General features: G+C 42.8%; 1 protein-coding gene across 4 annotated transcripts in view; it reads left to right on the top strand.

The window, feature by feature from the left end:
• The first annotated feature begins 7,081 nt into the window (after positions 1-7,081).
• The window catches only part of MARCHF8 (membrane associated ring-CH-type finger 8), an 83,256-nt gene continuing 68,040 nt past the window's right edge, over positions 7,082-22,297 (top strand). For 3 of the 4 annotated variants that reach the window (XM_038140047.1, XM_038140042.1, XM_038140044.1), the window contains exon 1: positions 7,082-7,215. The gene's annotated coding sequence lies outside the window, so the exon portion shown is untranslated. Of the gene's footprint in view, positions 7,216-7,548; positions 7,810-22,297 lie in introns of those variants that run through there. The other variant, XM_038140043.1, reaches the window with a different exon arrangement.

The following is a 22,297-nucleotide window of genomic DNA, read 5'->3' as shown; positions in this document are numbered from 1 at the left end:
GGCAAAACCAGGCTGGTCTGTTGTTGAATGATCTCCAGGATTCTTGTGTCAAACTGATATGCACCACAGAGATGTCAGAAATGGTTTTAGATCTTGCATTAAATACTTCCTTTCTCTGGAATCTCTAGAAGCCCATGGTGATAAAAATCTGTCTGCTTGCAATTTCTGTCTATTCAGTTTGCAGTCCCCTGGGATGTAATTGCAGTGATGCCTTCTGCTCACAGTCTTCAGTTGTAGACAAGGCCAGAACTGTTAGTTCATATTACAAAATGCAAAATGAAGTTTTAATTTTTTTTTTTTTTTTTTTGCATAAAATGCATTATGCACTTTACTTTCTTTTCAAGTATTTCCAGGTTTCATAATGGGGCACCAGCTTTTAGATGTAAATTGTGGATTTGGCATTGCTGCTGCCTGTAAGGAGTTGCTTCCACCTGCAGCATTTGCATTGGGTCACATTTTTCCAATCTTTATGTAAATCAGGTTCATCTTGAGATGCATTTGACAGTTTTTCTGGTATCTGCATTAGCACTGAGCCACAGCTGCTTACATGAGAACATTTATGTAGCTGAGAACCGCATCTGGAAGCGAATCCATAACTTCTACACAGGGACATTGTGGCAGATTTTGCTGGATTTCTCTTTCATTCGCTTTGTGTGTGAAGCTGCAGAGAAGCAACACCAGGGGGCAACAGAGGCATTCAAAAATGGCAAAAAGTTTTGGGTTTGTCCAATAACCAGATTTACAAAAGAAAAAGTGTGTTTAGTTGTTATGACCCTTACTCAGCCCACTCTGAACAGATCTGAGGAGATCAGCAATAGCGTACATTGCTTTTCCTAATTCCAAAGGGTTTTAGAAAATCAGAATGAAAGAGTACCTCAAAAACTTTTTTGTGTGTTCAGTTTCATGATACATTTTATTACATAATCTTAATGTATTGAAGACTAGACAGCCCTCCTCTCTTCCTTCCCACTAACCCTGCAAGGGTGGATTTCAGAGGTGTCTGTTAGCCAAGCCATGTTGGATGGTATGTTTAGCTATGTTTATCAGATATGTCTGGTAAAAATACAGCATGGCCCCGTAATTTCATACTTTAAAAAGACAAGTGTTGCTGTCTTTTTCTTATGGATACAGAATTGAGGATATGAAAGTATAAATTCAGTGGTATGTGAGGAATGTATGCCAGTAACTGCTCAAGGGACCACTCCTTATTGTCTTGCCTAGCCTTGCAATTCAAAAAGCTTTACTTCTGCCAAAAGTGGCAGAAATTTATCAGTGGCAGAAATTTATTTCTAAACCACACTTTAGGGATGTTTCAATCCTTTTTATCCAATCTTCAGAAAGAGTGATTACTATGTACCATATATATAGGAAGTCTATATATAGCTCCATAAGAATTATATTCTCATCACATCTGGATGGTGAATTATTGCTGAAATTAGGTGTTCTGCCCAGCACTAGAAATCCAAAACACTACCTAATTGCAAAAATAGTATTATTTACGTGGTATAGGATTAAGTGTGTTAATGAGCAGGAAATGAAAACACTGAAGTTTTCTAAAAGGAAAAATTTGGAGTTTCAAAATACCCTCTCTTCTTTCTCTCTGTGTGAGGGTTTTTTTTAGCAAATGCATATTATTTTTTAAAAAGTGAATAATCTTTTCTCTCTTCCTTCTATTCATAAACTTAATGTGCAGACAGTTTTTTTGTTTTTTTTTTTTTACTTGAGCTAATGGGACTTAGATTTATTTTGCTTGAATCTTGTACTTAAGTACTTAAGCTGGAACCGTTGCCCGTAATGGGCCTTATTTGCTAAAAGCCTGCACTGGCTGATGCAAAGTTACAACACAGATATATAATGAAATACCTTTGGTTTTAAACATGGTCTTGAGACTGAGAGTTGAGTGACAGGATTTCTTCTTAGCATCTCCTGTCTTGACAGCAATCAAGGTAGTTTGTTTTGGGGAGACATAAGACTCACCAAAATAGACTGGATTAGCCTGAGATCCATCCAACTCCCATCTGTCTCTGGGAATAGGAGGTAACAGGTACTTCAGAAGGTGCAAAAATTCCCTAACCAAGTATTCAGGAACAGGACACTGGATCCTGTGTCCTATACTAGTCTGAATTGTGACTTGCTATCTTAGCATACAGTATATTAATTTGGAGGTCCATAAAGATCTAAAACTATTTTTGAATCTTGATAGATTCATAGTTTCACTTATTTATATGTGTAATGTGAAAGGAATCTTCTTGCACTGCAGTTTTGAATTTCCTACCATTTTTAAATTGAAATTCATTTGGTCAAGTGTTATGAGAAAGAGAGAACCCTGTCTCCCAAATATTCAGTATATTCTGTCTTTGAATCACATCCCCTCTTACTCATCTTCTTTATGGTAGCAATTCACCATCTTTACAATTACAGAGCCTTAATTATGCTTACTGTCCTCCAAATCTCCTCTAATTTTACATTATACTTTGTCATCTGCAGTTCTCTGATTCATATTTTCTTGTATTGTGTGTATAGCTATAAGCTGCTCAAGGCACTGTTACAATGGAAGCCTCTAAAACTGTGATTAAAACAATACCAGGTGAAATATGCCCAGGGTTCTTCCAAGGAGGTCCCACAGAAATGCTTAGGATTGTTAATCTTCATCTAGTCTGGACAGGATGTAAACATCATTTGTATGAGGAGGAACGCAGGAAAGCACTGTAAGGGGAACGTGTGGCTGAGTTTAGCCCAATAGCTGTGCTGCTGAGGAAGATAATGTGTGGGGTTTGTTACACAGAACCAGGCTGCCTATTTTTATACCTTTACCACATCTGCATGTTGGTCGCATGCAATCTGTTAATTGCAGTGGGAGAGCCAGAGCTGAGTATCGGCTGCTAAGAGGTAGGCTCAGAAAATGTCATTCCTTCTCTGCATATTTGGGTATGGGATGTACTTTCTATACATTCCTTAATGGTACGAGTAACAAATGTGAAAGTGAAGCAAACTGGCCAGATCCTTTTTCCAAATTCTTGTCGGTACAGGAGAAAGCTTTATTTTTTTCTCTCTTTTCCAAAGCAGGGGAAGAAGATGGTGAGCCCTAGACCCAGTTGCACTACCACCTGACTTCTGGAGAAGCATTACTTCTGTCCCTGAGCTTCACTTTTTTTCTAGTAGTGAATATCCTGCCTTGAATAAGTATTAAATTGACTGGGATACAAAGAAAGGGCCAATGTACTTTCTGCTCTTTTTACATTTGGATACTAAATGACAATGACTTGCAGAGTTATAAGCTTTAATCGAGTGTGATACCTTAACATTACGGATTGGATTTTTCTCGAGCCAGTTCACCCATACCCAGCTGATTAGTTTTACCTAGACAAATCACCTCAAAAGGTCAGTTTGTTGTTTTTGCCAACTTTTAGTTTTGAGGCTCGGAAAGCTTTTAAAGAGGATAGTGTTTTTGAGGCCTGGGTTAGGCTTTATTACTTCGAAAGCTTCTCTGCTCTGAGACAGATTCAAAGCTGAATCCAGTCTCTTCAGTCTTTAAAGGCACCTTCACATGACTGCTGAAGAGTTGCTGAAGTCTGCTGGGGTGTGTTGTCTTAGGCCTGTTTGTCACACACCATGCCAGATTAAACCTGCTGCATTAAGGCTGGCTACAGCCACTGTCTGCTGCATCCACAGTGCATCTTCCAGCACTGCACTGGGAGAGAGGCTACGGTTTGCTTTGCAGGCAGGAATGCCCTTTTCTCCTGCTCTTTTCCACATGAGACTTCAATGGCTCATGCCTCTCTGGCCCTTAGATGGGTTCCAAATCATCATAGTGATTTTCAAAGGCCAGGTTTTGGTAACATGTACTTACAATAGTACTGATTTATATCCTGCATCTGAGACTGAAGAAAGTTTGATAAATTTCAGGCACTTTGAAAAAACATTTGTTAAGATGTCTCCAAAATCATCTTCTTGGTGCTCTGGCAGCATTTTTGTTAAATGTGATTTAACCTTAGAAATCTGGTGCCTTTCCGATAAAAGCTGATTCCTTAATCAGTCAGGAAGGATGTAAACTTTATTTGTATTTCCTTTTGTCTTTCTACTTGAATTCCCATCAGTTCTGTTCACCTTCCCTAATGACTCCACTTTTCCCTTGTCCTACCAGAATCTGTTTTATTCACCTAGCACAGGCAGAAACCAGCAGAACAGCAGCACAGGAAGGAATGAACCCTCGGCTCACCTTCAGTAAAACACAAGGTCATCAGAGAACTTCTGGAGAAATACCGCTTTATTTTGGCCAGTAATGTGCATATAGGAGAGTGAACAGATGGGAGAACACACAGCTCAGAATATGCAGCTTGAAGGAACTAGAGGAAATGAGCTGGCTTGGAGAAAAACTAGATCCAAAACACAGTGGAATTACAAAGTAATCCCTGAAATATTGTGGAGTTGCTATGGAGACATGCAGGTGCTCAAATCAACACTGTAGACTAAAAAGATCATTTATAATTATCTGGGAAAAATGAATTATGCTTTTCCACATAACTACTGTATGTATTGTAATAACTAAGGACCAAAAAGGACACAGTTATACAACAGTTGTTACTATTCAGGGTTTCTGCCCCATACCACTTTCCAGGTCTTTGTGCTAAAAGGAGTAAAAGTATTTCTAAAAAGCATAGATTTATAACCATATGCTAGATCTGTGCTGCTTCTAGAGAGGATTGGAGTCTCCTGGGCCTAGAGGTAATTTTGTTTTGCCTTTTAAAATAAATTCAATAAAATTGTGTTAATTGTTGATGGCAAGTAAGGCCATGTGTGTGCTCACAGTCCAGATCTCATGTGCAGGGCATCAGGGCACCTCTCTCTGCAGATCAATCAGTTCTTCAGCTAAGTGTGACGTGCATTTCTAGGCACACATTCCCAATCTATGTTTTTTCTGTAACTCTGAGCCAGAGCTATTCAATTAGCAAAATTGAACTGTTCTGTTCTGTTCCCGTAATTTTTTAAAACCTTGTATCTTCTACTCAGGTTTCAAACAGCAACACTAGCTGAAGAATTTAATATTTCCATTTGACTAATGGCCTTTAGCTTAAGCTTGTTCATTCTTTCCTATTTTTAAAATTAGCTGCAAGTTTGAGGGGGGAACATTTGCAACAGCTTAGGTTTGTATTTTCTGCTGAGGGCTGTGAGACATTCAGGATATTCCACACTAGTGCTTGTCCTTCAGTATTGATGCTTCAGTCTCAGTTCTGCAGTCCTGTATTCAGGAGGCTGCTGCTGAGACTTTAAGCCAAGAACAACAATGTGTTAAAATACTAGACAAGCTTTCTGGGGAAACAGAGACCATGGAGTACTAATTGCAAAACACAGGGAAAGCTTAGATCTGCAAAGTGGTTTATTGCGGATTCTTTCATTTCAGGCCTAATCCTTAGTTATTCTGCTTTGCCTGGAAAACCTATTTTGTGCAACCATTTTTTCTGAATAATATCTACTTTTATTCCAGTTGTGTCTACAGGCCCTTTTCCTAGTCTGGCACACAGCACTCAGTCGTGAGCTATGCTGTTCCCAAAGTGGAATACAATCCTAAACCGAAAAATGTTTAAAAAGGCAAACAAACCCCACAACAAAATGGATTGAGAGCATGAAGGAAGGGAAAAGCCTCCCTTGAGAAATCCCAGTGGCCTCAAGCCAGCGGTACTGGTTCTCTTTACAAACCTATACTGCCTATCAAGAGGACAATGGTTATCATCACATATGCATGTTTCCATACTCTATTTTATGAAGGGATACAATCTAAGTTGCTTCACTTCAATCTACATAGGACTAAATTGGAGTTCTACACACTCTCCTCTTCTCAGGAACACACACCCTGGGTGGTGCTTCTCCCACCTTCACTACATGGGGGTGCTGGGTACTAACTCTGCAATGTAATGAGAGTATTTCAGCCCAGCTTCTCTGTGCTCTGCAAACCTGATGTAATATGTCATTTTTCTGTGCAGGGTGATCTCTGCATGAGAAGGGGTTACCATACTCATTTTATGTTTTTTGCACTGTTTTTGGTGGGTAAATATAGTCTCCCTGGAGCCCTGTAAATTATTGTGAAAAAGTGCAGATTCAGAAGACGAAAAATTCAACTTAGCTTTAGTGAATGAATTCTCATGTCTTGAGGAGGTTTCTTTGTTTTCTGTTTTATTCTTCAAATAATATCTGCTTTCTTGTCTGTGCTTCACAGACAGAAACTGTTCAGTGAAGCTGCCTGTTTTCCTGTTCTTTTTCACTTATTCCCAAGTGGGATAGACATCATGTCTGAACACAGAAAACTCTCCCTTGACTTATTCTCGGAAAACTCACTTTGCTTTTTCCTCCTGTAAAATTCACCTCAATAGTATAGTCCACCTATTCCAGCATATTTCAGGAAAGAGGTGTATTTGGGAAGAAGAGGTTAAAGTATCCTGCTTGCATAACAAAAGTGTAAAATAGCAACAGAGCATGGCACCCAGATATCGGTATGGGGCAAACTCGAAGCTTTTTGTTGACATATTTTTTGCTGATAAATCAAGACGTGCAGGTGAGCGATGAATACAAAACACCTTACGACGATGGCTAGAAGCCATCTTCAGGCTTTCGACACACAAGCATTTTTAAAAAGTTAAATGGCACCCTAGGAAGTTAAGATGCTTTATTCTACGTACTAAAGCGCGAGCCGTTTTACGCCGAGCCATAGTGAGAGCAGCATCCCCGCCTGCGGCTGCGGGAGGCAGGGCTGAGGCTGAGCTCGGGACAGCCGGACCGCACTCGCTCCGCTGCCCACTGTCGCCTCCCGGTCCCCGCCGGTCCCGCCCCCGCCCGTCCCCCCGCGCAGGTGCCCGGAGCGCGTTCCCGGGGGGAGCGGGGCTGCAGCGCCGCCAGCCCGAGCGCGCCGGGGGAGGCTCCAGCGGGAGGCGATCGGGCGCCGGGACAGCCGCGTCCCGCCGCGGAGCGCCCGCCTCGCCTGCCCGTGCGGCTCCGGGCCATGGCGGCGGGGGCGGGCCGGGGCGGGGCGGCGCGCTGACAGGCAGCCCGGCCCGGGGAGCCGCGGTAAACAGGAGCCGGGGAAGAGCTGGGGGAGACCGGCCTCGCAGGAGCCTCCCGGCCCCGCGGCCCGCCGCCTCCTGGCCCCGGGCATGGGCAGCAGCAGCCGCCGCGGCCGGAGGAGGAGCCGCCGGCCCGGGCCCTGTGCGGGGCACCACCAAGGTAGGCTCGGCCGCCGCCCTGGCCGCGGGCAGCCGCCGCTTCCTCTGCGGGGGCCGAGCCGGGTCCGGCGCCCCTCCGGCGCCGCGAGGCCGGGCAGCGAGGCCGGGCCCGGGGCGGGCCGGTGCGGGGCCGCGGCCCCGGGGTCGCTGCCCCGCGGCCGCCGCTCGTCCCGGCCTCGCCGGCAGCGGCTCGCCCCGCAGCGTCCGGCAGGTGAGGCGGCTCTGGGCGAGCGGCAGGCGGCGGGCCCGGCCCGGCTCCCCGCGGGTCCGCGCAGCGCCGCGGTGGCCGGGCAGGGGGGCACCGTGGGGCGGGCGCTCTGCGTGGGGCGTTCGGGGCTGCTCCTCCGTCGGAGCTGGGGAAGCGGCACCTAATTCCCTGGTAAGAGGCTTTCCCACCTCCGCCGTCTTTGTCTGCACAGCCTCAGCTGCTGCTGCTGGCGCTGGGAGCATTAGTGTTGCTGCGGGGAAACCGAGAGCGGATCCGCTGTGGGAAAGGGACCGTGTTTGCACCAGGTGTCCCGTTAGGAGGAGGACGCGAATTGGCGTTCCGTGAGCGACGTGGAACAGATACGCCAGAGGGAAAACAGCGCACAAGGTGTGCTGGCAGCAACGTGTTCGTAAGGAATCGTGAAGTTTCACGGCAGACTAAAGAATAGTCAGAATTCCTTCATGCTTTTTGGAGCTAGTTGGCAGGCAGAGTAATGCTCGAGTTGTTCCAAACTGTAACACTTTAACTTCGCCTCATTTTAGTACGCTGAAAGTGCAAGCAAAGCGAGAATTACAGTGTGCCAGTGCCAGATCAGTTGGTCTCAAACTGCAGCGCAAGAGGGCACACGGCTTAGTTCTGCAGTGGCCAAAGGACTGGTCTATTTCTAAGCATCGCAAATCTGTGAAATAACCCAGCAGCATAAACATAGAAGGGACAATTTAGCTGGCGCTTGAGTGGAGGTGGAAAGAGATTCTGGAAGGAAGATGGGGGTGGGAGAGAGTCGGTCTGACAGTAACACTTCAGCTGAAGCGGAGCAGTCTTTATGAATTCGTGCTTCTAAAATTGGTTTGGAGTAGTGTCAGATGAGGCTGAGATTGATCTAGCAATAGCCTTAGTCAAACATTTTCAGAGAAAAGTTTTATTTGAGAAACACTTTATTTATTAGACCTAAGACATTTTGTTTGGAATCTGTCAACATTGATCAATTTCTACTCATGCAGAGTTCTCCTAAGCCTGCCTGAGGACCAGGATTGCTGGAAACGTCAACGTTCCTGGCTCAAGGGTATGCCCTAGCACCCGGAATAATACCTGCTGGGGGTGTTAGCGGCTTCTCAGCTGTAGCCCAAACTGTTTGGTGCCAGACTCTCCTCAGAGCAACCTTGTAGCTGCTCGGAGAAAGTGAGACTTGATTCTGCTGTGGTTGCTGAAAATGGTACGACTGTGGAAGTCTGAACAACTGCCCTTTTGCTGGGAACTTAGTGTGACTTAGGTCTAATGTAAACTTAAGAAATTAACAGTTCACTGAATATTCGTTGTTAGGTGTTGGGTTTTCTGTTGTTCTTTTGATTTTACTTTTTTTTTTTTTTTTACTTGGATTTCAGCTAGCCCTAGCCAGAAGTTCTGCTTATAGAGATAAAATAGTTAAAAAGAAGTGATTCTCTGTTTTGGGGTGTCACATTGGAAGAAAAGCTGCATGCTTTTCGTGTCTCAGTGTGAATATGGGGTGAGAATTGTTGGAGATGCTCAGGTGAGGTCTAGTGCTAGAAAATACACCTGTTCCCAGGCTGCTTTTGCACAGTCTTAGCTGTTCTGAGGATATATTAATTCACCATGGTGGATGAGCTTTCTGTATTTTCAGGATGAGTTTGTTTTGTTTTGTTTGGTTGGTTGTTTTTTTATTTAAACTTCTGTTATTTTAGATCCAACATTTTGGACAAGCGACTCTCACATGTTCAAGGGTGAAAGGACTTGCCAGCTGCTGAGGCTGTCACAGGCACTTTAGGCAATGTACCAACTGATTTCCTTACTGCTCTTCCAAACACTGACATCAGTGGGGAAGGCAGGACACTGCAGGAATACGACAACTTCCAGTAATAATGCTGCTCAAGGAAGGAGTTAAAGGTGGTTGTTACAAGCCCTGAATTGATCCTGCTGCATAAGAAAAAGCAGTCTCCTGCTATGGATCTTTTCTGCCTATACCTTAGTCAGCCCTAGTCGGCCTGACTGATAGCTAGCTTCAGAAAGTGTGAATAATAGAGTGTGCATGGCTATCTGCCAGGAAAAAATGAAAATAGGAATGAGGTATTTTCTATTTTTTTCCTAATTGTTTTTTGTTTTGTTTTGCTCTTGCTCTGCCCTTCCACCCTCCCCCAAAAAATATAAGGAACTCTTGATGCTGTAGAAGTGTTTAACTAGCATTCTTGAAGAGCCACTAGATGGACCATAAAAAATTAACAGGCATTGAAAGAAGGAACTTCCAGGAACCCTGAACAACCTTGTGCTTGGACTGTGTCTGTGTGTGGCAGACAAATAGTGACTAGCAAAGCTGTAGAAGGCTATAAAGAGTGAAAAACTTGAAGTCTGGGAAAAACTTCCCTTCATGAGGGAATAAGGGCAAAGGTATTAGAGAGGGGAAATCTTCCTGGGGGACGAGTTATCAGTTTACTGCCAGTTCTTTCTTGGGAGCATCTAGTGCTGGCTGCTGTAGGAGCTGTGTGAACCATGTAGATCACACATCTAATTCGCTGTATTAATTTCTATAGTGATGCAGAGCTCATGCAGGGTTTGCTGGGACTTCTGTTTTGCTGACTTGTGGAATGACTGCAAAGATCTGGTGGCAGCTTGATGTAACATAGCAGAGCTGGCATTACGCTTGCTGGGTGGGCTTTGTTCACTGTGAATTTTCACAGCTCTAGATTGTTGAAATGCTCTCGCTGAGATAGGGTCAGTTTTACTAGTTCTGTTTGGATTTTACTGAAAACTTCCCAAAAGAACTCATAATTTCTAAACCAGATTATTTGACACTGCTTCCCACAGTGTTTCTGTGGGATTTATCAAGGTATCCACATTCATGTGAAGCATTAAAAAACCAAATAATTGATTACATAGTGTTTGTTTATTGATTCTGGGGTAGGTAAATGGACAAGAGCCCTTGGAAGCCTGGCCTTTTTGCAATTAAAGGTATGCTTTAAGAGCTTTGTTACTCTTAAATGTAACTCATCACCAGACAGGCAGTTCACCAACAGCAAGAGCTGTCAACCATCAGCAGTTTCTAGTGCTTGCAATTCCTTTTCCCAAGGGACCAAGAAGGAAGGCTGGCCTTTATTGTATGTCCTGCTAGTTATCATGTTTGGGCTGATCTAGATCCAAGGTGTTTGTAGATGACTATTAAACTTCTCTGCCTTGTAAAATGAGTGCCACTCTGGAGCTCAACATTTGGTACCTGCAGGCAAGGTGGAGTGGCTTAGTAGCAAATCTTGAATTTGACCTGGCAGAATGTCGTGGTTGATTTGCCTCAACTGAAAACAGTGTTGGAAATTTTAGTTAAAATATACATATATTACCTATGTGTAATATGTATACATGTCATGGGTGGAAAACAGTGAAAGGTTCTAGAAAGTGTGGCTGAGATTTTCCATAGTTATGTGAAATAAAGGCAGCAGATGAGCACTTTATCCCTGGAGACTCATTTAAGGATCCCAGCTGTAAACCTTGCAAAATACGTAGCCAAAATTCATATGGAATATAAATATTGTATATTTTGGGGATAGGTAAATCCTATGTATCAGTTGGGAGTGCCTTGATATCTGCCTTTCAAAGGGCATCAGGACAGAACACGTCACCAGTCCTTTTTGCAGGTGAGGCTGCAGATGAACAACAGCGCCAGAGTTTCTCCTTGGGAAAACAGGCATTGAACTTAAGAATGTCATTTAACAGGTCACTGCTACCTCAGCTAAGACGGAGTTTGTCTCTCAGCTTGGTCATGGCTTCAGTAAGATCGTGTGTTCACCATCCAGATAAGAGGTTCATGAAGAGGAATAAAAATGTTGTCAGCTGTTCTTTCCTAAGCTGGTAGTTTGACTTCTGTCATGTCCTCAACACAGGATGAGAAACTTCTCTCATTAGGGAAGACTGAATCAAAGGGTCAATTGGTTAATAGGGGAGAGAAAGAAAGCTAGAAGGTGACAAAGCAAAAAAGAAGAAAAAAAAAAGAATAGGGTTCAAGTTTACACATAAAGTTGCTCATTTTTTGAAAAGTATACTAATCCTTTCTGACTCTCTTCCTCTCAAATGTTCTTCATTTTTTAAAAAGCTTATTGGTTCCTCTTCAGTGTGTGTACTGGGCCTGCAAGGAAGAGTATCTGTGGGGGAAAAAAACTCCAATGCTTCTGAATAAATAGCTAGGCTTCCCCTGGGTCTGATCTGTTGATTCTAATGACCAGAATAATTTGTCACTCAGACTTACTGCTAATAACTCTGTGCCATTTTGCAGCTTGAGGAAGGGAGTTGTGCTTCTTTTCTTGTTGCTAGAGTTGAGTTTGAAGTTCTGCTTTCTCATTACACAAGAAATGCCATGGGCACACCACACCCATGTGTGGGGGTCCATACATTGCCATGACTCCTTGGACTGAAACTAGAAACTGGCTCTAGAGAACCTCTAGAGAACTACTTGAGTACCATTAACTGAAGGAAGCAACAAATTGACTCTGAAAAACCTGCCCTGTAGCACCAGTTAAATATTGAGGAAGTTTTCAGTCAGATCTTCTACTGTAAGCGCTTCTCTTGGTAGTGGACCTGGCCTTTACTTTCCTGGGAGAGGGAAGGGGATGTCACGGGATTATTGGTGGGAACACTTCGTCTCCAAATTACTGCAGGATTTACAAAAGGGATGTCTTTGTTTAATGTCATCCATAAAGGTCCCCTAAAGCATTTCTTTATTGAAGAGACTCCCTCAACACCAGTGGGAGCTGTAGGAAGACAAAGCCTTCTCTGCCTATTTATATTTGCTTTCCCTGTCACTGGCTCCTTGTCTCATCCAGGACAGAGGATTAATCTCTCTGATCCCTCTATTTCTAGTTGTAAAAGCACAGTGTGCTATTGGGGGTGATTCACTACTATGCCAATCCTTGTTATAATTTCTTGTAACTACGAATGCATCAGTCAGAAGAGAAAGGCTAATGGAAAAATGTGGTATATTTCCGTTTATGTATTTTTTTTTTGTCTATGTGCATATAAATATTTATGGGAAGATTGATGGATTAGAGAACAGGAAGTGATGCAATACAGGGCTCTGCCATGGTTTCATAACGTGGGCCACATTATAGCAATAAATTCTTGCAAATGACACTGCTTGCCCTATCTGACTGTAGTTCTGTCTCCTTGCATATTTTTTGTGGCCTCCTTCAGCAAACCACTCTTAAGGGACTTGCATTTAACAGCATGATGAACTCTGCTACAGTAGATAGAAAGTGAAAGTTGGCAGTGGCTTTTTGGTTCATCATGCATAAGCGTGGTGAAGTCTGGCATACCAGAGGAATGCGAAGAGCATGAGGTAATAGTTTACCATAGGTGATGACAGAGAAGAAAACACTCATGGGAGCAGTCTGACTCTTTCTGAAGTTGACAGTAGGCTTTGATTTTTCGTTCCCTTCTAGTAAATGGCGTGAGTTCCCCTTGCAGTTCTGCATTCAAAATGTCCTTTTAACTGTGATTATTGTTAGAGCTTTTAGAATAATCATCTTGAGCTTGCCTGCCAAATCTGAGCTGAAAGTGCCAGGACTAGGAAGGACAGTTGTTGTCAGTGTTTTTTCTCTAGTGTAATCTGTGACCATTGATTTACAATGAAACTGCTTCTGTAAAATGGGTCTATATGTGTATGTATGTGCATGCATATAATCCACAAAAGCAAGTGGGCTGAAGATTTGCTGCTCTTTGACATCGCAAGTGATCTCTAGAGGAAAGGATTTTTTTCACCAGACATGATAAATGCATACTGAACTAAATGCTGTCTTGTTTCAATGAGAAGAAAAAAAATCTGCTTAGCTTTAAAAAGAAGTTCTCTTGCAGCTAAAAAGGGGGTTTTTGTGAGAGACATGAAATCTGAGTCTTTTTTCCTGCTTCTGGCCTGTTTTCCAGTTTCAGTTACTTCACCTATGCACACCTTAGTTTCCTGTAGCTCAGTTGTCACCTGTATCGTGATATTTGTAAGGTTCTTGGATTTTTATTTAAATTTTTTAACCTGTTCTCTAAGGGTAAGTGGGCTTATGCAATCACACTGCCAGTAACTTCTGAACCTGTTGGCTAAATGTCACTAATTGCTGGAACTTTAGATGTTGCAGAAAGAATGGAGTATAAATTGCAGTGTCACAGCTGGGAACTGCAGCCTCGCCCTGTGCCAAAGCCCTTGGAGATGGCACTTTCTAAACATAAGCTAGGCCACATGGATGAGTGGGCCCTATGAAACCTACAGCCACAGGAGACCAAATGCAGGATCTCACACTGTGCTAATCCTTCTGCTGTGGAATGGCCTTCTTCCACTGCAAAGCCTTCTGAAAGCTTAGGAGAAATTTAAAGTATTGTTACCAAATTAGAGCTGGCATGGTGCAGCAGACTCTTCACAAAATTAATGTCTGAAAACTAAGGGGGCGGAGGGAGGAGAGATACCCTTGTAAAATTACATTATTCTTGTCAGGCTGGCTTGATCTTGGGAATTGGCAAAAAACAGTAGCAGGTTTGATTAAAATATGGAAGGGAATTTTAACTTAGCTCTCAGCATAATAAAGCAGAAGCCGATAAAAACAAGATCAGATTTCAGCCTTCTAAACACATTGGTGTTCTTATGCAGTGTTTTCTTATTGAAGCCTTGAAGTATCTTCTTTTGGGGTATGAAAACTGTATATTGCCTCTTAGCAGTTCCTTTGTGTGGGGCATGTATGTTGTTTCTGTGATTATTTTGACAGTGATGTTCAGCTATTTTGCACTCTTCATCTTAGGGTCAGACCTGACAGAGGAGGATAACTCATCCTGAGGCTGCTCAGACTGAGTATTTCTGATGTTGCAGAAGTTCTCACCAATCATTGCAAAATTGCAAGGCTTGAAAGGTCTGCGTATTGTTCTGTGTGAGCTGCTGCATGCTTTGGCAGGGTATGAAAAAGAGTCCTGCTATAGTACACGTGCAGAGCTCTGCAGTTCCTGAGACCTTTTAGAGACGAATATCTTTTTATGTGCCATCCTGGAAGTATAGGAAAACTGCCCTATGATGTTTTCAAGGCAAATCATGGAAAACTTGCAACACTGTTGTAATTTCCAAATGGCAAGAAGTTCAAAATTATTATTCTTTGACCTTTCCTAATCCGTCTGATTACTTTCTTAAATGAAATGTGTGGCTTTGTTTCTAGTGAGGCAGTGTGCAAGTGATAGTTAGAACTGCAGCTTCAGAGCAGCAGGAGATGGCCCTGCCAGAGCCCTGTGCCTCATACTAAGTCTGCCTAAATGCTCCTTGCATTTTACCCCTGCTCAGTAAGGCTGCATTTGAGATGCTGCTAGTGAAGTGTGGAAGCATCTCCTATGTATACCTACATACCAAATGCAGTAGGGTGAGTCTAACATATGCTTTGCAGTCTTCTGGTGGTGTTTTTCTTCCCAGGATCTCCCATGGTGAGTGGTGTTTTGGGGACCCTGGAGCATTTGTATCTGCCCCAGACCTAGGCTTTTATTTACTGGTGGTGTTGGTATCAGCTTCTCCAACCACAAGGCAAGGATCCCAGCTCAGTTGCAGTTGAACATGTGTGATTCAAGATACAATTTCTCACTCACTTTCCTTTGTTAGTGATACCCTGGCAAGCATAGCATCATGTGGTCCAGCAGCCTGAGAGTAAAGAATGCAGGATCAGTTCCTTATAAAGAGAGGGAATTAGATACCTCATGCATTTTATTCTTGGCTGTGATCTTTCGTTGTGTCTTGTTAGGTATTTGCTATGATTGTTTGCTTTCTGTCTACTTGAGCTCTACTTGTCAGCTTGGACACGTGTTCAGTCTGTCTCATCGATCTTTGCCTACTGGGAAGTTTTTTAGTTGGCATGTTCTCACTATGCAGAGCTCTAGGTGTTTTGCAGAGACTTGGTAGGGCTGTGATGCCCTGCAGACATCGTGCTGGTTGGCTGTTTGTCAGCTGCCTTTCCAAGTCCTCATTAGCTGCTGTATTAAGGCTCTCTGCTCTGTAAGACCTGCATGGGTTTGGCTTAGCCTGTCTCTACTGTCTATGCCTCATGCAGGGATTGTGGGAGGAGGCTGCAGGGATGGTTCTGCTTCAGGGTAGATGCTCTGCTCAAGGAAGGTATGTTTTCCGGTTGCATCCTGATGCTCTGGTGTTATCTCCCTTTCCAAGTGACACTACAAAGCATACGCTTATCCCTTGTCACATAGTTTGTGTTGCTGCCTCTATGAATGAAGGAAGACAAACTCAGAGAGCTGATGATCCAATCTCTGAGCGATTGCTGTTGAGCTGTATCCTGTGTGGCTCATTGGCAGGTCTTTGTGGTTGATGTAATCTAACTAATGCATATGAGAGACATCTGAGCCAGGAATTAGGAATTTAATAAGATGATGAAACTGTTGGGTTTCAAGTCTGAAAGTAATTCTTGTCAGCAGGGCATGGGAGTGGAAAGCAACTTGACTATACACAGTGCATCCCACCAAGGCCAGTAACATGGACATACTGCAGCACAGGCCTGCTTTTCTGAGATGCTGTATATTTCCTGTGTCCAGCCACCCCTCTGAGTCAAGGACAGTTGTCAAGTTTCTGAGCCAAGCCTTTCTTCTGTGGCCTCTGTTTCTTCCTTTGTGGTAGAGTGCCAAAAAAGAGAAGAAAATCATTAGCAGGCTAAGTCATGCTTTAACTTGGAGAGCAATAAAATGGCTTGTTATGCTATCTCTGGGCCTTCTACAACTCCTTCTAGAAAAGATGCCACTCCAGCATGACAGCTTCCAGAGGGATGGGTTACTCCAGCTTGCAAATGCCTTCACCGCTGGTGTGTGAAGATGACTCTGCCTTTCCAGATTTCTTCATCTTTCCTTGCCATTTTTTGTAGGCTTTGAGTGAGAAACTTGAAGATGTTAAGTACTTTCTTGGGTGTATGATAGCTGCTTCGTCTTTGCTGGTAGATGATGGCTTTTGAAGAGATACTAAATGTTGTATTGGAAATTTGTAAATGTAGTCTTAGAAGAAGCAGTAACTAATTTGCAACTGAGTGCAGCTCCAGCTCAATCAGACAATTGCTAAAAATAATCTACCTTCTAATTGCACTGGTGATCTCTAATTAGAGAAGTCTTCTAATTCATAAACTGCGTATAGGACAAGATCGGAGACTGAAGTGGTTTTGCCAGTCTGGAAAGTCTGGAAAGAATCAGTGTTTGGGGAGGTTAATTTTAAGGGGAGGCCAGCTGTTCTGACATTGATGGTAGTAACTTTGCTGTGCATTTATGCTGAGCCTTTGCCCTAGCTAAATGCTGTAGGGTGCACTTTTTCCAGCAGTGCCTTTTTTAGGCTGAGAAGATGCCCTCTTTGGTGGGCAACCGCTTCCTAGAGATTTTATTTTTCCTTTAAAAAAAAAACCCACACCTACCCCAGAAGTCCTTTCTGTGCTCATGGATTAGGTTGTTATGTGTGTCACGTTGTTGTTTCCTGCTTGAAGCTGTTAGGTTGAGCATTTTAAGACAGCTGTGTGGCTTTGCTGCAGAAGCAGCACAGCAAGGAAGAGGGAGCCTTTTCAGGTGAGGTATTTCACATCTCCTGAGATTGGGATCTGAATACTTTTTAGCCACTCCTCGATTTCTTTTCTTAAGCTGACTTCTGTTGTTTGTAATGAGGCAGTGAGAGATCAGCTGGGTTGCTGAGATGTGAAACTTCGGATAACTCTGCAGGAAATGCAGGGGATGTGAGCTCGTACCAGATTATTTCTTTGTAAGATAATGGTAATGTTGCCAGGTAATGTCATTCACTGACTAGCATGTGTCCCTGAAAAACAGGGAGTGTAACTTCCTCCGAGCTCAAGGCTTTATGCCTCTTTCAGAGAGAGCATAGCCAGTGGAGAAGCACCGTGCCAGGCACAAGGTCACTTGTGACGCAGAGGGGACCATGCCTGTTCCTAGGCACAGTGCTGCTTCCTATAAATCCCAGAGACTGAAGGGAATGATTGGGTCCTCTAAGAGGAAAGCAGCAGTGTTTTGGTCACTTGTGGGTTCCTGTCACTTCAGAAATAGCAGAAGACTTCTTTAGTCTTTATATACCTTGTGAACATCTTGATGTGCTGTACAGCCCATGTGTGGGAGCCTGTGCTAAAGATGGGACTATCTAGAATTGAACAAGCCAACTGTTCTAAGTGAGCAGAAGATTTTTGTCTTGACTTTGTAACATCTGTTGCATTGGGAATAGGAGGTAGTTTTCCTTTTTTCAATTGAGAAAGAAAAAACAAACTTGCACTTGCCATTTAAAATGATTAATAGAGAAATACATCATTATCTCTCCATTAGCCTAATTCAATAGATGTTCAAATTATTTGTAGTTATTTTTCATCTGCTCTTTGGGAGAGCAAATGTCCCTGAATATTATCGTAATTGTAGCTACTTAGAGAAGGAAACCAGAAAGTCAGCAGATATGGGTCCTGGAAAACATGGAGGAGAGTAGGGTGGAATTGTGTGGGTTTTCCCCTCTGCAGTGAAGGGTGCTGTTTATGTAAAATTCAACAGGTTCAATACTTGCCTCTTTCTCCAGCAGTAGATTTTCTACAAGGACTAATGTCATTTTAGCTTAATAAATTTTTTTTTCTTGTAGCTTTCAATTTCAATAGATACCTGAGAAAAACTACTGTTTCTTCATGAGTGTTTCAGGTTTTTCAGTAGTGTTCATATGCACCAGAGTTGCATCGGCCTTGTTTAGCACACTTGGCTCATCTCACCAGCTCCTGCTTAAACTAATTTAAAGCAAAGACCATGTACCAGGGGAAAAGACAGAAAAGCCACTTCTAAATGTGATTGGGTTGAAGAATGTGACGTGTCAATTGGCATGAGTGATGTGGCCCTGCTCCTGAATTTTATTTCCCTTTTTGGAGAACTTTATATAGCAGCTTCTTTTACTGCCTTGTAGATATGCAACAGCATCCCAGTATCCACTCCCTTGTATTGCTCCAGTTATTACCAGATTCCTTCAAAACCACCTTTTTGTCCCACAGAATTTTGCTGTTGGATGGCTTGGGCCTCCCCTCTCCCTTACTAGACACTTGGAGATTACCAGTTTCTATTCCAGCATGTGTTTCAAAGCAATAATTTAAGAGTAGGTCAGAAGGGCACTGCAAGGTGCCTCTTCTCCAGCAGCAAGAAAGAGACCTGTGCAGTTCTCAGTGTTTCTCACTAGTAAGCACCATTTTTCTCTACCTGGGTACTTCACTCTGTCTCAGTAGCTTTCTGCAGCTGGCTGTGTTTGGCTGGCAGTGAGCAGCTAGTGGATGATAGCTAGACTTTACTGCTGTAATTCTGGTGATAGAAAGCTGTGATGGGTTTGCTTTAATAGGATTCTATACAGCTCTTGCAAGTGCATAGAAATGGATTGGTGGAGTTTTGTGCTGTTTCTCTAAATTTCTCATAAAATCTCTAAACTTCTAAATGCTTTTAGAAATGAAGGGACTAATACTGGGTGGGACAGAAAGGGTCAACACTTGATTGCTGAATTGAGAACAAGGACAACGGGTGAGGATGCAACTGCTGGACACTGTTTCCTTGTCTGTGCAAGAAGGCAGTGATTTGAAAGAATCCACAGTCACGTATTCATCTCATGATTGCATCCAGTGGCTATTTTAGGTACAGTGGGGATGAATGGCCCTTTATAGACTGTGGTAAGGAATGCCTTGTCTGTGGGTTTCAGTAATGCCAGTCTCTCCTTTTTGGGTGGCACAGAGCACTTTTGTGGGGGAAGGATGGTCAGAACCAGCGCACACGTGCCGGCAGGCTGGTGTGAAATAACACCCTCATGAAGGGAAACGGTGCGGGTGCTGCGCTGGTGTCAGCTCTGGCACAGGGAGCTGGGGTGTGACTGTTCATCAGCCATCTGGAATCAGTTGCCTGGCCTTTAAACTACACCAGGAACACTTAAAATATGACAGACACATGCAGCCTTTTTAACCACCCAGAAAATCCCATGATAAGGTTGCAGCTGGAAGAGGCTGTCTTGTTCTGGCACTGGAAGGGATTTAGTTCAGTTCACAGACATGGGCTCTGTCTGTGGGCTTTATACAGCATTACTTTTTAATGATGATGCTATGATACAGAGATTCCTGAACTACAGGCATAGTTTTCATGTTGAAGTCAATGAGAAATACCATGTTCGTCTGCCGAGCAACTTTCTCAAATCAAGATCTGGCAATTTTTGGTGACAATGCAGGTGTGAACCTGAGAGAGTGACTCAGATGTGTAGTGCTGCTATTGCTTGTCTTACTGTAGCACTTCAGTCTGTGTGCTTGGTTGTGCCAGGTACTGTACATTGCCATGGTAAGGAACAATACCACCCCACAAAAGCTGTCTCTGTGGCTGGAACAGCCTGGAAGTGGAAGTACTGTTATCCTTCCATTGCACGGAAGTGGCCAAACCAAAGAACTCCAATGATTTGCCTTCTTGAACCACAGCCAGTGAGCACATCTCTGTATTTGTGGTACTTGAAATAAAGATGGGCAACAATGTCAGTGAGGTGTGACCTCTACTGTCCCAGCACGTTGTTCTGCCTGGAGGACAAGTTCTCATGCAGGTCACAGTATCGGTCCTTCGCACGTTGCCTTTGCACAGATGATTCTTGGACATAGCAAATGTACAGAGAAGGTATCAGAATGGATAAAGATAGAAATATAAAGCCTTTAAGGAAACTTACTATGCCTGAGTGTATTCCCCAATAAAAAGTTCTCACTGAAGTCTGTTGTACTTTAATGACTCGTGGTATTTCCCTGTATTTAACAGGTATTTGGAATTTTTAAATTTTAGGGATTGAAAATGACTTCTGGTAGTGAGTTTGGCATCAGAAATCAGGTTACTTTAAAATGTGAGAATTTATTGTTGAAATCAAACTCATCTGTGCCATGCAAGTTAGCAGAGGAATCAGGTACAAGATGTTTGGTACATTGTTCTTTTTACTCTGCATTTGAACTTCTGCAGACTCTGGTTTTAGGCTCTCCAATTGCTTTGGGCAAGTCCTAAAGAATGTGGTTCATAGGTGTTTCTTCAGAGTTTAAAGGCTTGTCATAGTGATCCAGAAATGTAGATTTTATTAAAGCTTCCACAGCAAAAACATGTTGTAACTTAAACCTATAAATAAAGAGCTACCTGACATTTAAATCATAAATCATTCAAAAGAAATACTTTCTTATGTGCATGGCTTTGGAAATTTCTTACTCACCCAAAGACAAAGAAGGAATGATTTCACATTTCTTCAAAACACCGAATTATATAATCAATAGTATATTCTTTTTACTCTGCCTTAAGAGGAGTGGTTTGCCTGGTAGCAGTTAAACAACAGTGAAGAATGTTGATTCTAACCTGTTGTTTGTAAATGGATTTTACAACTGTTCGTCTCTGCTGTAATAGAAAATAAGTGATGTAGCACAGAATTTTCCCAAAAATACATTGTTGTTATCTCTGTACAATATAGAATGTGAGCAATGTCCTCACTGAACAATGGTGGGATTGTTCTGTTTCATCACTGTCTTGCATTGTAAATATTTATAATGTTTGAGAAACCCAGGCTTTTGTTGTCTTCAATGTAAGTGTATGCATTTTTTAATAATCTTTAACTTTGAATATAAAAATGCAGAGCAATTTTTCCTTGGATTTCAGAACTGATTTAGAGTTTTATGAACACCAAAAGGATTATAATAGAGAATGGGAAAGGATCATAAATTATCTATAGGTGTTACATTTTATCATGTGGATTTGTGTACTAGAATAGAAATTCACCTGCAGGTAATTGGTGCAAATCCCTCTCTCTGGTCTATACATGTATTAGTAGGTCTCTTCTTCCACTGGATTGTAATCTTCATTACATTTTCTTTTTAAAAATATTAATTGTCACATGGAGCGCTTTGCCAAATCCCAGTGATCGTGTGGGCTTTTTTCCCCATAGATTTGCAGTTATTCTGGAGGTCTGGGGTGTTTCCTTGTCCCCGATATCCCTTGCTGTCTTTCTGAGGCATGTCATAGTTTTGTGAGTTTTGGCGTTTGCACATGAGTAGGGGTGAAGGGAGTGTTTTTGTATTCAGTAGCTGTGCTGTGGACCCTTCTGTGCTGATTGCAGGATGATCTGCAATTGCAGTCAACCACCTGCAGCAGTCTTGGTGGACCAGTCCCAAACCTGTGTTCACATTGGAATCCATCTAGGTTACTGCTGTGCATTACTTTTGGACATGTAGTGAAGAGGGAAAGACAGCTTTTCTCAGAAACTGTAGGAATGGGCATAGTACTGTGGCATGTTCTTCTCTGGCAATGAGTATCGTAACGAAGCAAGTCTTCATATCTTTTAGAAAAAATAAAAGTTGTGTGACAAAGACATCCTAATTTTTGATCTGCAAGGTGGCTTCAGTGCCAAAGTGGAGGGAAGAATGCTTTTTCTGGAGAGGGCCATTAATTTCTCAGGAAGCCAGTCTCTACTCATGCTGGGAGTTGATGGGATCATGGCTGAAAGTGATAAGGCAAGCCCCAAACAGGCTGTGATGTAATGTCCTGCTTGCAGCAAAGCTGTAAAGACTCACAGCTTGCTGTGAGTGGGATTCATGTGCTAGACTTGCTCTATTCAGAAGCAAGATGTCTTTAATGTGAAGGGGTGAGGAGAAATGGGGATCATTGAGGCAAGAGAGTGAGTGGCACCCTTTTATGCAAATAGATTTGGGAATTCAATGGAGCAGGTAGGGGAATTATTGTATTATATTTGTAAAAATAACTGTATTCTTTTTTGGAGAGGACTTAGCCAGAGCTGGCAGATACCTCTGTTTCTCTGTGGGTTATGTGTAGTCTACACCTGTATATTTCTGTTGTCCCCTTTCTAAGTCTTTCTTTTTATTTC

This window comes from Motacilla alba, chromosome 6 (assembly GCF_015832195.1).
Source record: "Motacilla alba alba isolate MOTALB_02 chromosome 6, Motacilla_alba_V1.0_pri, whole genome shotgun sequence".
Lineage (NCBI taxonomy): Eukaryota > Metazoa > Chordata > Aves > Passeriformes > Motacillidae > Motacilla > Motacilla alba.
This window is presented reverse-complemented; position numbering and strand designations above follow the sequence as displayed.